Raw genomic sequence first — 17078 nt, forward strand, 5'->3', positions numbered from 1 at the left:
CAAAGAGTTGGACACGACTGAGCAACTTTAATTTTCAAACTATAATAATGTATTCCTTTTTGAAAAAAGATTCACATTCAGCTTCTAAAAATGCTTGGGGCTGGTGCACTGGGATGACCCAGAGAGATGGTATGGGGAGGGAGGAGGGAGGAGGGTTCAGGATGGGGAACACATGTATACCTGTGGCGGATTCATTTTGATATATGGCAAAACCAATACAATATTGCAAAGTTAAAAAATAAAATTAAAAAAAATAAAAATGAGTAATCTAAATAAAAACCTCAACTGTCCACTGAAATCAAATCTTTCTACATTCAACCTATTTTTTTCTCTTTATCTTTCTTTGTTGAACTATAATTGACATACATTAGTTTCAGATGTACAACATAATGATTTGACATTTGTATAAGGATATTCATACCTAGTAGTTCTCAACCTGTAAGCTTTAGGCTCTATACAGAGGTTTCTAAGAATAACATATGCATGGGGTTCACCTCAGACATTCTGATTAACCTGGGCTAGAAAGGGGCCCTGGCAACAGTGTTTCTAGAAGTTCCCTACATGATTCCAAGGTGCAGCCAGAGTTTTAAAAAGTCCCACTACCCAGGCTGTACCCTAGATATCCCACACCAGGTAAATTAGAATCTTTGGATGAAGCCCAGACACACTTTTTTTTTGTTTGTTTGTTTGTTTTTAAAGGTGCGCAGGTGATTCCTATGTTCCCAGGTGATTCCTGTGTTACTCAAAATTGAAAACCAATGGTTGAGAAACACCAAGTTGCTTGACTTAAGGCTTACTTAAGACTTAACTGGTCTTTCAAAAAAACATTCTTCCTGAACCAAAATCAGTTCGAGATAATCACTGTAATAAACCAGTAAAGAATTCTAAGCTTTATCCACTCTGATAGTACCTTATTCGAGGAATTTCTCCTCAATTTTTCTATAAATGCAAAAGAAGCAGAAGAAAGATATGGAACTCACAAGAGAAATATTTCAAAATACTTTTAGCACAGTAATCCATACCATGCTGCTGTATCAGGCTCCAATTCACAGTGAAGAACAAAACTGAAAGCAGAATTGACTTTGGTTGAGGCTATAATGTTAAGGGGAGCACAGCTTAGAAGGTAATCATAGCATCTTCCAGTGAATTCTATGGCAACAAATATAATAATTAAAATAATTTGCCCGTGACTCTTTAACAGTTCAAGATGCCAATGTAAACCATATTCTTATATCAGTTTCAAAGAATGCTAGAAAATACATTAAACATAGTGAATTTAAGAGAATTTCTGCTCAGAGACCAACTAAAACATATAAATTGCACATATTTTATGTATAAGATATATATCTTTTGTATTTATTTAAATTTTTTTCAAATATTCTAATGATCACGTGAAAAAGACATCCCCCCTCCCATCTTTTTTTTTTTTTTCATTACTTACCCTAAGGAAAGAAGGCCTCACAGATCACCAGGAATCAAACTCCACACTTTTCACAATTACAAATGGCAACTAATGGGAGAAATCTGGGATACTACACTTCTTTAGGCTTCCACACACATCTGTTTGAAACACTTAAAACAGATACAAAATTTGTATTAACAGCACTGTGGCATTTCTCTGCCACATCACTTTTAGTACCCATATTAAACAAGCACAGCAAAATTCATATTTACCACATAGACAAATGTATATCTATCTTTCAGTTCAACATATATATATCTGACTTTCAGTTCAGTATATATTTGCATTATAGCTCCATTACAGGCTTCAGGGGTGGCTCAGTGGTAAAAGAATCCACCTGCAATGCAGGCAGGCGACAGAGAGGAGACCAGGACTAGATCCTTGGGTGGTGACTATCTCCTGGAGAAGGAAACAGCAACCCAATCCCAGTATTCTTGCCCAGAGAATTCCATGGACAGAGGAAACTGACGGGCTATATATAGTCTATGGGGTGGTAAAAGAGACAGCACTTAGGGACTAAAGAACAACAATAACAAGTTTATTGCTCAAGAAGTTCCATTCAGCAGAAGAAAAATATGGAAGAATTAAATCTATGAGTTTTGCCTTTCACCATATGACTCCTACTCTTCACCGGAAAAAAGTCAGCTGTTCCAAGAGAGTCACTTCACACCTGCACTGGGCCTCCCGGAAGGTGAAAGCGAAGTGGAGGCAGCCAATCAGCGGCCAAAGAGGGCGAGCTCCAGCTCCGCCCCCACCACTCGAGCAGGCGCAGAACTTGGGGTGAGGAGGCTGCAAGTCCTGCCTGGCTGGAGAGCCTTCATATCCGCACAGCCACCCAGACCAGAGGCATCGTCCAGCTTGTAAGGGCTCAGGTCCCTGAAGCTCAGTCTTGTGTCAGCCTCCCGAGGCTCTCCTCCTGCCCTGGTGCTCTCCGACCACCCGTCCAACCTATTTCTGACCCACGTGACCCAAGGGCCCACAGCGAGGAAGGTGAGCTTGATTTTTCTTAACCAAACTTCACTTCTTTGCCTGCTCTTGGATTCCCCATTATTTGAACAAGGGAGGGGCTATTAGAGGGAAAGAGACAAAGTCTTCAGTTCAGTTCAGTTGCTCAGTTGTGTCCAACTCTTTGCGACCCCATGGCCTACAGCACACCAGGCTTCCCTGTCCATCACCAACTCCTGGAGTTTGCACAAACTCATGTCCGTCGAGTAGGTGATGCCATTCAACCATCTCATCCTCTGTCGTCCCCTTCTCTTCTCGCCTTCAATCTTTCCCAGCATCAGAGTCTTTTCAAAAGAGTCTGTTCTTCGCACCAGGTGGCCAAAGTATTGGAGTTTCAGCTTCAACAACAGTCCTTCCAATGAATATTCAGGACTGATTTCCTTTAGGATGGACCTGTTTGATTTCCTTGCAGTCCAAGGGACTCGCAAGAGTCTTCTCCAACACCACAGTTCAAAAGCATCAATTCTTTGGTGATCAACTTTCTTTATAGTCCAACTCTCACATCCATACATGACTATGGGAAAAACCATATCCTTGACTAGACCGACCTTTGTTGGAAGAGTAATATCTCTGCTTTTTTTGTCTGGTGGTTCTATGGTGGGATTAATGGCTACCTCCTCCAAGAGGGCTTATGCCATGCCCAGGTCTGCTGCACCCAGAGCCCCTGCCCCTGCGGCAGGCCACTGCTGAGTCGTCCCTTCCCAGGAGACACTCAAACACAGTTTGGCTCAGTGTCTGTGGGGTCTCTGGGTCCTGGTGTGCATAAGGTTTGTTTGAGCTCTCTGGCAGGTAAGGGTTTGATTCTAAATGCGATTTCACCCCTCCTAGCGTCTTGCTGGGGCTTCTCCTTTGCCCTTGGGATCTTGGTAGGATCCAACATACTCCAGCTGACAGTCGCTCAGCTGTGAATTGTAGTTTTGGAGTTCTTGCAGGAGAAGGGAGTGCATGTCCTACGCCACCGTATTTCTGGGATGGCTTAAGACTAAGACAATGTCTTAGCACTGTTTTCTTTTTTTTTTTAAGAGTCAGTTTGCGTTGTAAGTGGAGAAGGCAATGGTACCCCACTCCAGTACTCTTGCCTGGAAAATCCCATGGACGGAGGAGCCTGGTAGGCTGCAGTCCATGGGGTCCCGACGAGTCGGACATGACTGAGCAACTTTACTTTCACTTTTCACTTTCATGCGTTGGAGAAGGAAATGGCAACCCACGCCAGTGTTCTTGCCTGGAGAATCTCAGGGACGGGGGAGCCTAGTGGGCTGCCATCTGTGGGGTCGCACAGAGTCGGACACAACTGAAGTGACTTAGCAGGGGCGGCGGCAGCGTTGCATGCACACGCACACACACAGAGTTGTGCTCCATCTAGACTGTTTCCTCAAACAGATGTTTCTCTAACTTCTTCACATGTCCTTCCTTACTGCACCAAGAGCTCTCACTGTCTCTTGGATGGGGCACATCCTTCATTCCACCTAGCCCTCTGGAATCTTGAACATGCTGGCCTAGCTATGAAGTTGAAGTACCAGCTGCTCCTTACAACTGTCCTTGATCTTTACCTTACTAACTCAGATGGCTCCAGCCCATTGCCTGCTATCAGACTGAGCAGCAGTTTGCAGTCTCCCCAGATTCCAAGAGCCTCTGTCAGGACTCTCACTTAATTTCAGTTTATTTCGGGGTTGGGGCACATGAGTGATGCCAGTGTCTCTATTTTGTGGCTGTTCTATTCCTCTATGAATGTTTCTTTTTGGAGCCTTTGAGAGAGGGTTTGAAGGGAAGGGAAAATGCCACTACACTCTCTGTGAATTTGCCTAATCCTCTCTCTTAAAGGGGCTCTTTTATCCACTTTTGCACTTCAGACTTCACTTAAGTAGGTTAGAGGTGGTGGTGGTGGGGGTTGATAGTTTCTGGACCTGTTCTTCTCTTTTCACCCAACCTCCATAGATGGGTCTAGCATCTTTCTTTAGAATGTGCAGTTATTTATAACCCATTGTTCTCAGTTTTGGAGCTTCAGCCAAAATTCTAAGACAACAGGAAGAGTCCTATTGAAATTCTTATTTTATGTATGTGTATACGACACTCACACACACACACAACACAGTCGATTTCACATGGCTTGTCCAGTGTTTTCTTACTTTTCTAAACTTACAATTATATCATGTGCATTTTGTCTTGTCATTGCATCTCTTTGGAAGTGTTTCATATTATTTCATCTAATAAAAGCGTCATAATTTATTTCCCTTTTTAATTGTTTAAAATATTGTTTTTTTTCCTATTTGATTATAGCAGTAATACTCATTAAAGATATTTATAAAATACAGAAAAGTACCAAGAAGACAACAATGTCATTTGTAATTACTTGAAAAAGAACTGCCTATATTTTTATATGTTCCCTTCTAGGTTTTCTCCCTCTGCATATATATAGTTAGTTATATCGATACATAGAAGTAGCTGTATCTCTCTGTGTGTGTGTGTGTGTGTGTGTATATATGTATGCATATCTATCTATATGCATTTTTAATCTCAACACATATTATCATACATCTACGTTTAAAAATGAATGAGGTTTCTACTGTATACAGTTTTATATCCTGTTTTCACTTTCAATTATATTTTACTCTTTCTTCATATTTGGAGTATTTTAAAAACCTAACTTTTTATTACCATAAAATCACATGCATCAATTATAGAGAATTTAGAAAATATAGATTAGCCAAAAAGAAAGTAGTCATAAGAATATTAACTTTTGTTATTTAACCATTCTGAATCTGTCAAACAGCTTTTAGATAGGAAAAGGAGCTCATAGTAATATGACTAGTCAGATCTCACTAGTGCTTCTGTGGAGTTTTCTCTCTGGTCCCCACCCTCTCCGGTTATTTGTGGGCACTCCTGGCGTTTCAGTGCTAGCCGTTCTGCTGCTGCTGCTGTGCGCATCTGTGGGTGGGTAGCCACTGTATGTGGATGAGAGCGTCTGGGAGGCTGTGGCCAGAGCACCTGGTGGGTTGGGTGTGCTGGCAGCTAGCATGCTTTAGGCTCTGGAACCATGACTTTCTGCCCGCCTGGGAGCTCAATCCAGGTCGTTTTCAGTGAGTTCCCTCCCTCCCTCGGATTCTCTCCGGGCCCTCATAGCTCTGCCCTAAAATCTGTCCTTGTACTATCGTTCTTCCACCTCCCATGGTCTGAGAGTTTTGTCTGCATATATACGGAATTTAATTGTAGATATAATTCAAAAACGTACTCCTCCCCAGGGACTGCTGCAGCCCTGCTATAATTCATGAGAGTTGTTAGCAGAGAAGTTGACACTGGCAGTGTGTGGTTACACATAACATGCATACACTTTTATAATTATGAGATAATTTTGATAAAATGCATGAAATTGTATACCATGTGCTTTTCTGGGTGTGTTTATCATGAAATCCTTTATGGATTTAAATGTTTTTTGTCTCTATATGTCTGTATACATGGTGGTTTCAAAGATGGGTCTATGGATACTCCAACACTCCTACTTAAGAGGTGCAGCTTAATTACCCAAAACCTTCAATGCTGTTGATCTCAGTGACTTGCTCCTAGTGGTAGGACATCAGTTATAATGTTAGATTATAACAGACTGTGCATCTATTTCAAGCTTATCCCTCCACCAATCTCTTGACTCTGACTTGAAGAAACTGGAGAGAAAAAAAATGATTACTGTTTTAAGCTGCTTGCTACTGCTGCTAAGTTGCCTCAGTCGTGTCCAACTCTGTGCGACCCCATAGATGGCAGCCCACCAGGCTCCCCCGTCCCTGGGATTCTCCAGGCAAGAACACTGGAGTGGGTTGCCATTTCCTTCTCAAATATCAATAACCTCAGATATGCAGATGACACCACCCTTATGGCAGAAAGTGAAGAGGAACTAAAAAGCCTCTTGATGAAAGTGAAAGTGGAGACTGAAAAAGTTGGCTTAAAGCTCAACATTCAGAAAACGAAGATCATGGCATCCGGTTCCATCACTCCATGGGAAATAGATGGGGAAACAATGGAAACAGTGTCAGACTTTCTTTTTTTGGGCTCCAAAATCACTGCAGATGGTGACTGCAGCCATGAAATTAAAAGACGCTTACTCCTTGGAAAGAAAGTTATGACCAACCTAGACAGCATATTCAAAAGCAGAGACATTACTTTGCCAACAAAGGTCTGTCTAGTCAAGGCTATGGTTTTTCCTGTGGTCATGTATGGATGTGAGAGTTGGACCGTGAAGAAAGCTGAGTGCCGAAGAATTGATGCTTTTGAACTGTGGTGTTGGACAAGACTCTCAAGAATCTCTTGGACTGCAAGGAGATCCAACCAGTCCATTCTGAAGGAGATCAGCCCTGGGATTTCTTTGGAAGGAATGATGCTAAAGCTGAAACTCCAGTACTTTGGCCACTTCATGCGAAGAGTTGACTCATTGGAAAAGACTCTGATGCTGGGAGGGATTGGGGGCAAGAGGAGAAGGGGACGACAGAGGATGAGATGGCTGGATGGCATCACTGACTCAATGGACATGAGTCTGAGGTGAACTCCGGGAGTTGGTGATGGACAGGGAGGCCTGGCGTGCTGCGATTTATGGGGTCGCAAAGAGTCGGACACGACTGAACGACTGAACTGAACTGAACTGAAGGGTAGGAAAGAAGAGAGAACTTAAATATACAAACACAGGAGAGGAAACAACACATTGTTGCAGTCCTCTTTGTAACTGGTCATGAGACTGAAAGTTAGCAATTAAAACTTTTCTTTTTCACTGTTCATTTCAGGTGTCTTTTAAAAAATTTAGCCAATATCTTAGATGTTCAAGGTTCTTTACCTGGTGTGGTGTCTCAAATCTTCATTCTTGAGAAATCTGAGCCTTTGTTTGCTTTTCCTACATAGATGCCATGGTCTTCCAATTAATTTCTTCAATGAGCAAATCAGACCAGGAAACACTCCAGGGCATTCTTTGAGTTCCGTCAATATTTCTTACTTTTCCTGTTTGTGCAGCAGCAGTTCTAATCCCGCTTGACAGTCAAGATCAATCTCAAAAGTCAACACCATAATTCCCTTTATTGCCTGTTTACTTAGTGCATGAAGAGCTTGAATTGGTGGGGTGGTATTGTCAGTTTACCAATTAATGACTCCATTGTTGTATCTTCTGAAGCATTCCAACCTTGGTTACTAGGACAACCAAACCAATAGCACCCAGAGTTTCATGGATGGAAAGCTACATTTTGAGAATGACTCTGTTTTGTGCACAGCCTTTTGAAATCTAGGAATTTTTCCCCTTTTTTGATTAATTGATCATAGACACCTCTCCATGATAGCTGAGGCAAAAATAAAAGTGTGTGCATGCTCAGTTGTACCTGTCTCTTTTGTTACGCCTATAGACTGTAGACCTCCAGGCTCCTCTGTCAATGGTATTTTTTTTCAGGCAAGAATACTGGAGTGGGTTGCCATTTCCCCCTCCAGGGGATCTTCCCCACCTAGAGATTGAACCCATGTCTCCTGCATTGGCAGGCAGATTCTTTACCACTGAGCCACCTGGTAAGAGATAAAAATCCAAGTAGAAATTAGTAATGGGGCTCCAAAGCTCATTTGTGCTTTCAGAATCTAATCAAATCTAGTTCTATACATCCATTTCCATTTGTTGATGGAGCACTTTGGAGCACATCTGACTTCATAGTGAAGTGAAATTGTTCAGTTGTGTCCGACTCTTTGTGACCCTATGGACTGTAGCCCTGTAGCCTGCCAGGCTCCTCTGTCCATGGGATTTTCCAGGCAAGAATACTGGAATGGGTTGCCATTTTCTTCTCCAGGGGATCTTCCCAACTCAGGGATTGAACTTGGGTCTTCCACATTGCAGGCAGACTCTTTACCCTCTGAGCCACGAGGGAATAGGTAAATTAATACATAAATTCATAATGTGACATTTCTTGTCCCACGGTCACATGTTTAGTTGTAGACTAGTACCAGAGACAAGCCAGGATCTATCATTCAAAATAAGCACGGACACTTGAAAAAAGGGTAATTGCTTTACCCACAAATCTTAACAATTTCTGCTGTGATTCTCCTATTGGGAGGGCTGCCAACCTAACCATTAGATTTCCTGGGTAAAAAGCAAACTAGTGAAGCTGCTTCCAGAAGTGTCTGGTCAGCTGAAGAGCCTTCTTTTCCTCTGGGATCGTACTTGAAACTGGCACCCTTTAATATGTCTTGTAAATGCTCAGATAGCATACTAAAAAGCAGTTATGTTTTCTCTCCTAAAACAAAAATGGCCCAAGTGCCATGACCTTTTGTAGTGGATAAAAAATATTGTATCTTATCATCTATTTTGGTGGAAGAGCCCATGTTGCCTGGAAACATCTTTTAAAGAAGTTAATATTAGGCTTCTGTAGTTTTGTTTTTAAGCTTCTCTATTTTATCTTTTGTCTTAATCTTTTTGCTTTTATTTTGTTTTTATCTCCTATTTTCTGAAAAATGTATATTTTACTCAGGTATATTTTAGTAAGGCCTAAGGGTCTTACTATTTCCCATGAACTAGAATGTCTGTAAGATAATGAGACAATCCACCTCCCTAAAGGGAGTCCAGCTTATCTCTTACCAAGACTCATAAGATAGGGGATTCCCCATATACTAGAGTCTCAGGAAAATGACAAATGTCCACTGCAATAATGAGTGATCCCCATAAGGTCCAAATTTGCAATCAAGGAAGATTAACAACTCAATTGAATGAGACTGAGCAATACATGAAATTAAAAGACGCTTACTCCTTGGAAGGAAAGTTATGACCAACCTAGACAGCATATTAAAAAGCAGAGACATTACTTTGCCAACAAAGGTCCGTCTAGTCAAGGCTATGGTTTTTCCAGTGGTCATGTATGGATGTTAGTTGGACTATAAAGAAAGCTGAGCGACGAAGAATTGATGCTTTTGAACTGTGGTGTTGGAGAAGACTCTTGAGAGTCCCTTGGACTGCAAGGAGATCCAACCAGTCCATCCTGAAGGAGATCAGCCCTGGGATTTCTTTGGAAGGACTGATGCTGAAGCTGAAACTCCAATACTTTGGCCACCTGATGCGAAGAGCTGACTCATTTGAAAAGACCCTGATGCTGGGAAAGATTGAGGGCAGGAGGAGAAGGGGACGACAGATGATGAGATGGTTGGATGGCATCACCGACTCAATGGACATGGGTTTGGGCGAACTCTGGGAGTTTTTGATGGACAGGGAGGCCTGGTGTGCTGCGGTTCATGGGGTCGCAAAGAGTCGGACATGACTGAGCGACTGAACTGAACTGAGCAATACAAGTATTATACTTGACAACCAGGCTCTTGAAGACCATTAGTTAAGTGCATCTTTCGAACATAAAACTCCGTGGGCTCCTTCTAGTCAGTTTTACCACACCTTGATCCTATGGGCAAAACATCTTTCAAAATTTTTAGTTTGTGTTGCTTAATGTGGAAAATGTGAATTTTTTTCATGGATATATTCAAATTTTCTGAAGAGCACTAAGCTCCTGTGGTTATTTGTCCTGGGGAAAAAATGGATAAATAGGTTTGAACCATAATGGGCAAGAGGCACCCACTATACTGAAGCTATCATGCTTTTCTCCCCTTTTTAATAACAGAAAAGGGGATAGTTCCAAAGTGCAGAGGTGGGGAAATGCTACCAGAATTGTTAGTTTGTCCAGCCTTTGTTAAAAATCACCTGCTTTTTCCTGTTCATTCACCAAATCCTCCATCTTTTTCTAATTTTCCCAACGTAGTCATTTGGAATTTATCTCTCTTTATACATATTTCCCTGAAGACATTCCAAGGATAATTAAATAAGCATAGCTTTTAATTACTAAGAGGTAACACTTAGGGAATGCCATATTTAAAACATTTTTAATTCCAATTAAGTGACAATTTTACTACAGGTCACAGGCATTTCAATTTATTAATAATATCGTATGGGTGAATATTAGATCAGTTCACATTATGCTTATAAGATACATACTGCACTTGTCTATGATTATTTTTGTAAATGAAATTTCTAGATCAGAGGGAGTACATGTTCATAAGTCTGTCTTGAACAGACTTGCCCCCAAGAAAAAGATGAATTAATTTGTAATTCTATCAATAAGTGTACAAAGAACTTATTTCTTTATACCTTTGCTAACCTTAGATATTACAAGTAAACACAGTTTTTGACATTTTGTTAGATAAAAAATATTGTATCCATTAAAAAAATGCACAAATCACGTATTTTTATAGGTTTCTTGTAATAATTTTTGCCATTTTTTAAATTGAAGTTTTTGTTTTATTGATTTCTTTCTTTTTTTTTTCCTCAGTCAGGTTTATTTTCCTCTAATGAGACAGTTTCAGCATTTCAAAGTTAGGCATTCTACACTTTTACAAACTTCAGTTATTAGCATCAGTAACATAAAAACATTGCAAGACCTCAAAGCACAAATAAATACCAAATAAAACCACACACGATATACAGTAAACAAAAATATCAAACATAATAATGCTATCAGGAATTAAGAATATTAAGCATATAATTGCCATTTATACCTAAAATATTTTCTCCAGTTTTTAATGCAGCTTAAGGTAGAAGAAATACAAGTTTTAAGTATTATTGTTGTTCTTCAGTCTCTAATTTGTGTCTGACTCTTTTGCGACTCCATGGACTGTAGCCCACCAAGCTCTTCTGTCCATGAAATGTCCCAGACAAGAATACTGGAGTGGGTTGCCATTTCCTTATCCAGGGCTTCTTCTCATCCTAGGGATAAAAACTTCATCTCCTTCATTGGCAGGTGAATTCTTTACCACTGAGCCACCAGGGAAGCTCAGTTTTAATTATATATGTGATAAATTTTATCCAACTCAAGGCTTGTACCTGGACTTTCTCTCTACTTTACATTTCAGTCATGCTCAATCTTACTTCAGTTTGATGTATGTTATTCGCTTTTCTTATTTAATAGAGGCTGTGCTTTCAGGAAATTTCCAATAACATGATGCTTTGTTATAATTCTTCCACACCTTGAGTGTATCTTTTCCTTTTTTCCCCAAGGAGGGATCTCTTCAAATTTTCCATTATTTAGAGTTTATAATTACCCATTCTTGAATAAAAGAGATTAATTCAAGCTCAATGTTTGTCATTAAGCCACTTAGCTACTTGTGTTTAGATGTCTTTTGTTGGGTCTTCAGCTAGTATTTGGATGATGTACACAGTTATAAATTACAGACTATTGAGCAGAGCTCCTGTTCTATACAGTAGGTCCTTGTTAGTTCTCTCTTTTATATATAGAAGTATGTATATGTCAGTCTCCCAGATTTAAATCTGACAGATGTTACAGATTACTGAAGCTGTTGTTCATTAATAGGAGAAAAGAAGGAGATGAGTGTCAGAGAGGGATGAGCAGAAGTAGGGCATTCTCTTGAGTTGTCGGCAAGGAAATTTGATGTGAACATTTATCAATATTCAGAATATTACTGTTGCAACTTTACATCTCTGTCTGTGGTGTGTGGGCAGGTACACTGTTCTCAGAAGAAAGAACATGTATGATGGGCAATAGATAGGAGAGCCCCAAATTGTAAGCACATTGTATGAATGGACTGCATATAGAAAAGGACTAGAGGAAATGAGGCTGAGGATAAGGCTGAGGGATTCATCATGTATATACCTGCCTGTGGAGTTTAACGTTATCTCAAAGGATATTGAAATGTTTAAAGCACGTGTGGGGACATGCTGGGACAGAAAGGTCACTTTGGCAATAATTTGATTGGAGCAGGAGGAGCTTCCGGATGGAGAGAATGCATAGGAAGTCATTGCAATGGTCCCAGCAGGAGAAAGGTAGCATCCTTTGCCTGTTGTTTCATTTACTATTATTTTCTCCATTCTGAGGGTTTTCTTTTCACCTTGTTTATTGTTTCTGGTGCTATGCAAAAGCATTTAGGTTTAATTAGATCCCACTTGTTTATTTTTGCTTTTATTTCCATTACTCTAGGGGGTGGGTCATAGAGCATCTTGCTGTGATTTATGTCATGGAGTATTCTGCCTGTGTTTTCCTCTAAGAGTTTTATACATCCTTTGAGATAAAGTTAAAATCCATAGACAGTAAGACCCTGGAGAGAAAATGAAAAGACTTTGTGACTGGAATATAAGACAAGGAAAAAAGGGAGGAATTCAGATGATTCTTACACATTTGGTTCAGATTATAGAGTCAGTGAGTGTGACATTCACTAAAATAAACTGGTCTGTTTGTACTGCAGTATGGTGTGATAATGAACTCATTTTTGGAATTTCCTTAATGATTTCAGATAGAAATCACTATCAGAAATTTTCTACATAGGCAATTTTAAGTTTAGTGGAACAAACAAACTTAAAATGTTGCCAAGAATAAAATGAACTAAATTTTTTAACATCTATGTATGTAGCCTATCTCTGGTGGTTCAGCAGTAAAGAATCCGCCTTCAATGCAGGAGATGCAGATTCGATCCTGATTCGATCGGGAAGATCCCCTGGAGTAGGAAATATCAACCCACTCCAGTATTCTTGCGTGGAAAATCTCATGGACAGGAGAGCCTGGCAGACTACAGTCCATGGGGTTGAAAAAGACACGACTTCGTGACTAAAAACAAGCAAACAAACAAAATTGCCTGTTTCAACTATTTGGATTGTGATATGTTGCTGTTAAGGCTAATAAAATGGGAGAAAATAACCAGCAAGATCAGTATTCAAATCAGGTTTGAGTTGGCAGCATGAGGGAGTGAGAAGGAGCTTATACTTTGGAAGACAGGAAATTAATATCCTTGAATGGAGTTTACTCATTAACAGTGGAATTTGGGGCAAGGCACTTAGTCATTTGCTTCCTCAGTTCCCTATTTGTAAAGGATAGATAATATCATCTTTCAAATTTTTTCAGAGTCTTAAGCTTTGAACTAGATAGCTGATATGAAATTGCTTCCATATTGCTGGTTTCATACCTGAAATGTTGAGAAACAAAGTTATTAGGTATTTACTGAAAATCGGCATTAGCACAGACATTTTCTAGTGAATTGCCCTGTGAGGTAAATAAGACAAGGCATGTGTGCATTTTAATGCTACCTTTGACAAAAAATATATATTTAATTCATTTTTTTAAACATAATAGTTTAGAGACTAGGACATTGCAAATGTAAATTATAACACATTAAAAATGAACTCGAGCTACAATGGCAGTAGTTAGCACCAGGGAGGATATTTTGGTGATCAATTTTTTGATTACCATTTTCCTTTATTAAAAATACAAGAAAGAGAAAAGAAAATGATTTTGCATTCAATATTAATATGTTTCAACTCCTGGCTGTGGTTACACCATATATATCACAGCCAAACTTCTTACAGAAGTAAATACAGAGCATTTCATATTCTTTCAAATAAGTTCACATAATTAAGAAAGTATTTTTCAAATGAAATAGAATGATCTCATTTACTCTGCAGTATTTACATACGTCTTTCATGAAGAGCTATTTGGCAGTAAATCTAGTTGTTCTTTAAATAAACATACCAAAATACTTCTTCAGAGTCTAAAGTTCTGCTAAGAGGAAAAAAATCCACACCAGTGTTGCCTCTGTAAAGATATTATCACTGCTCTTTTTTTTGGTCTAGAGACAAAATATTGGAGAAAATGGAATATTACCAAAAGCAAGTTATGAATTCCCCTTCTACAGAATCTTATCCTTCAGTATTTTATAAACCAAAAAAAGTTAATAGATTATTTTTTTAAAGTACTTATTTGCTCAAAGTATGTCAGAATAAAGAAACTGATAATTATTTACCTAGTTTCAATCCTAGGTAAGCTCTCCTTGGGCAGAAGTCCAAATGAAAGGCTTATCCATTGCAGCTTGTGTTTGTCAGATGAAGCCCTACACATTTAAAACTCAAAACTTACAGGCCCCACATCTGATTGATAGACGTTTTTAGCTAGTGTCCATTCAGCACCGTGGCTTTCATTACCAAGTTGACGTTTTGGGGTGTGTTATCTTTCAGAGATTCTATTTTAACTCTGTTGTAAAAAACGAGGGGGGAGATATTTTAACAGTTGAATAATGTTGAGAATCACTTTCCAACTTGTATCTGAGTGTTGAGCACATTCGTGTTGATGCCAGGGACTCAGTCCAGTTCAGAGCTGATCTTTGCAGTCAGGCTACTTGGGTTCAAATCCTGGCTTGGCCTCATAGTAACTGTGACTTGAAACACTTTGCCTTCCTTTGCTGTGCCTTTCAGTTCAGTTCAGTTCAGTCTCTCAGTCGTGTCTGACTCTTTGCGACCCCATGAATCTCAGCACACCAGGCCTCCCTGTCCATCACCAACTCCCGGAGTTCACTCAAACTCACATCCATCAAGTTGGTGATGCCATCCAGCCATCTCATTCTCTGTCGTTCCCTTCTCCTCCTGCCCCCAATCCCTCCCAGCATCAGGGTCTTTTCCAATGAGTCAACTCTTCACATCAGGTGGCCAAAGTATTGGAGTTTCAGCTTCAGCATCAGTCCTTCCAATGAACACTCAGAACTGATCTCCTTTGGGATGGACTGGTTGGATCTCCTTGCAGTCCAAGGGACTCTCAAGAGTCTTCTCCAACACCACAGTTCAAAAGCATCAATTCTTTGGCACTCAGCCTTCTTCACAGTCCAACTCTCACATCCATACATGACCACTGGAAAAACCATAGCCTTGACTAGACATTTGTTGGCAAAGTAATGTTTCTGCTTTTTAATATGCTGTCTAGGTTGGTCATAACTTTCCTTCCAAGGAGTAAGAGTCTTTTAATTTCCTGACTGCAATCACCATCTGCAGTGATTTTGGAGCCCCCCAAAATAAAGTCTGACACTGTTTCCACTGTTTCCCCACCTATTTGCCATGAAGTGATGGGACCAGTGCCTTAGTTTCCCTAATTAAAAAAATGGGAAAAATAATAGGACCTATTTCATCGCTGTTGAGAGCATTACATTGGTAAACACATAAAGTATTCTTTCACCTAGTTCATGCTCAGTAATGAAAAGCTATTGTTGTTATTATGAACTCAGAATTGTTATTATAATATGAAGATAATAAACAATGAGAAGGAAAAGATTAGGCTCTTCAACTGGTACTCTTGACATTGTGGGCTTCCCTTCTGGCTCAGGCAGGCAGCGGGTAAAACATCTGGCTGCAGTGCCAGAGATCTGGGTTCAGTTCTTGGGTTGGGAAGATCCTTTGGAGAAGGGAACAGCAACCCATTCCTGTATTCTTGCCTGGAGAATCCCATGGACAGAGGAGCCTGGTGGGCTACAGTCCATGGGGTCACAAAGAGTTGGACATGACTGAGTGACTTTCACTCTCACTTTTCACTTGACATTGCAGGGATTTGGGGAAGGAGGAATATATCAGAAGGGGGCTCTGCACCCAGAGATGCCCCCTCTTCCTAGTGCCTGTGATCAATCTTGGAATATCAAGAGAAGGGGGAGTGTATCATTACATCCCTAAAATGCTGGTGACCTAATCGGAACCTTAAGTTCTCTTCTTATTGGTAAAATTCATTCCCAAATAAATCCCTTCTCTCCTCCCTGCCCCCGCAAACTTGCAAAACCCACATGCCTCATTTGAGAAATACATGTGCCAAGTTTGAAATTTTAAAATTCAGACTCCTCTAATTTTTTTGCATACACATAAATTCTGGCAAATTTCAGTGCTGGTTAAAAAAACACGTTTTTGCTTGTTGGAATGCTATTATCGCTCCAAACGATTGAACAGATTTCTTCAGCCTTTCTGAATGTAGTTCATTTCTGAGAAGACAATAAGGATGAAGAATTTCTTCCTCAAGGGTCATGCTGGGGGAGGCTTAGAAAGTACTAAGTTGCTGCATATAATACCCAGAAAAAGTTTCCTCTCATCTTTAGCTGGTTATTTCACGTATTTCTCTCTTTTTTTTTTTCAAACTTCCCAGTAAGACAACATAGCCTTGACAAAATGAAAGATGAGTTTCAGTTGCAATCTATAATCCTCACATAACCCATTATGATGGATAGTCTGTTGGCAAGTCTGGTGGGCTGTAGTATCTACTTTTCAATCCCATGCTCATCTAGGTTTTGCTATGAAGTTATTTTGTAGAAGTGCTTATCTGTGATCAGTTGACTTTAAGTAAAAAAGATGATCCTTGATAATGTGGGTGAGGCTTATCAAATTGGTTGAAAGGCCTAAGAGCAAAACTGAGGTGTCCTAAAGAAGAAATTCCATATGAGATCTGCTTTGTCAGCTCCTGCACCAGTTTCCAGCCTATCGGCCTGCTCTACTAATTTTGAACTTTGCTCCCATCTCATAACACAATAACTTGACATTAATAAATCTCTTTATCTACCTACTTACCCACCTACGTTTCTTTATATTTATCTATCTATCACTGGCTCTATCCCTTTCTCTGGTGGAACCCTGACTGATAAAATCTTCATCTCAATTGTGATATAAAATGCAAAGTACCCATTTCACTGACCCAAGACTTTTTATTTCAGTTGCTTAAACAATTTATTTTAAAAAGCATTTAAGCAACTGATATAGCTGTTTTTTAATGTTTTATTGAAATATTTCACACACACATACACACACGGAGAACACAAATCCAACTGA

The 17078-nt window shown here is 39.8% G+C and overlaps 1 long non-coding RNA gene across 3 annotated transcripts in view; it reads left to right on the top strand.

Annotated features, from left to right (window-relative positions):
- The first annotated feature begins 1768 nt into the window (after nucleotides 1-1768).
- LOC123330009 overlaps nucleotides 1769-17078 on the top strand; it is a 98877-nt gene continuing 83567 nt past the window's right edge. For 2 of the 3 annotated variants that reach the window (XR_006545688.1, XR_006545689.1), the window contains exon 1: nucleotides 1769-2452. This is a non-coding gene — a long non-coding RNA (uncharacterized LOC123330009). The remainder of the gene's footprint in view (nucleotides 2453-17078) is intronic. The other variant, XR_006545687.1, reaches the window with a different exon arrangement.

The sequence above is a fragment of the Bubalus bubalis genome, chromosome 17, assembly GCF_019923935.1.
Source record: "Bubalus bubalis isolate 160015118507 breed Murrah chromosome 17, NDDB_SH_1, whole genome shotgun sequence".
In the NCBI taxonomy this organism is placed as follows: Eukaryota; Metazoa; Chordata; class Mammalia; order Artiodactyla; family Bovidae; genus Bubalus; species Bubalus bubalis.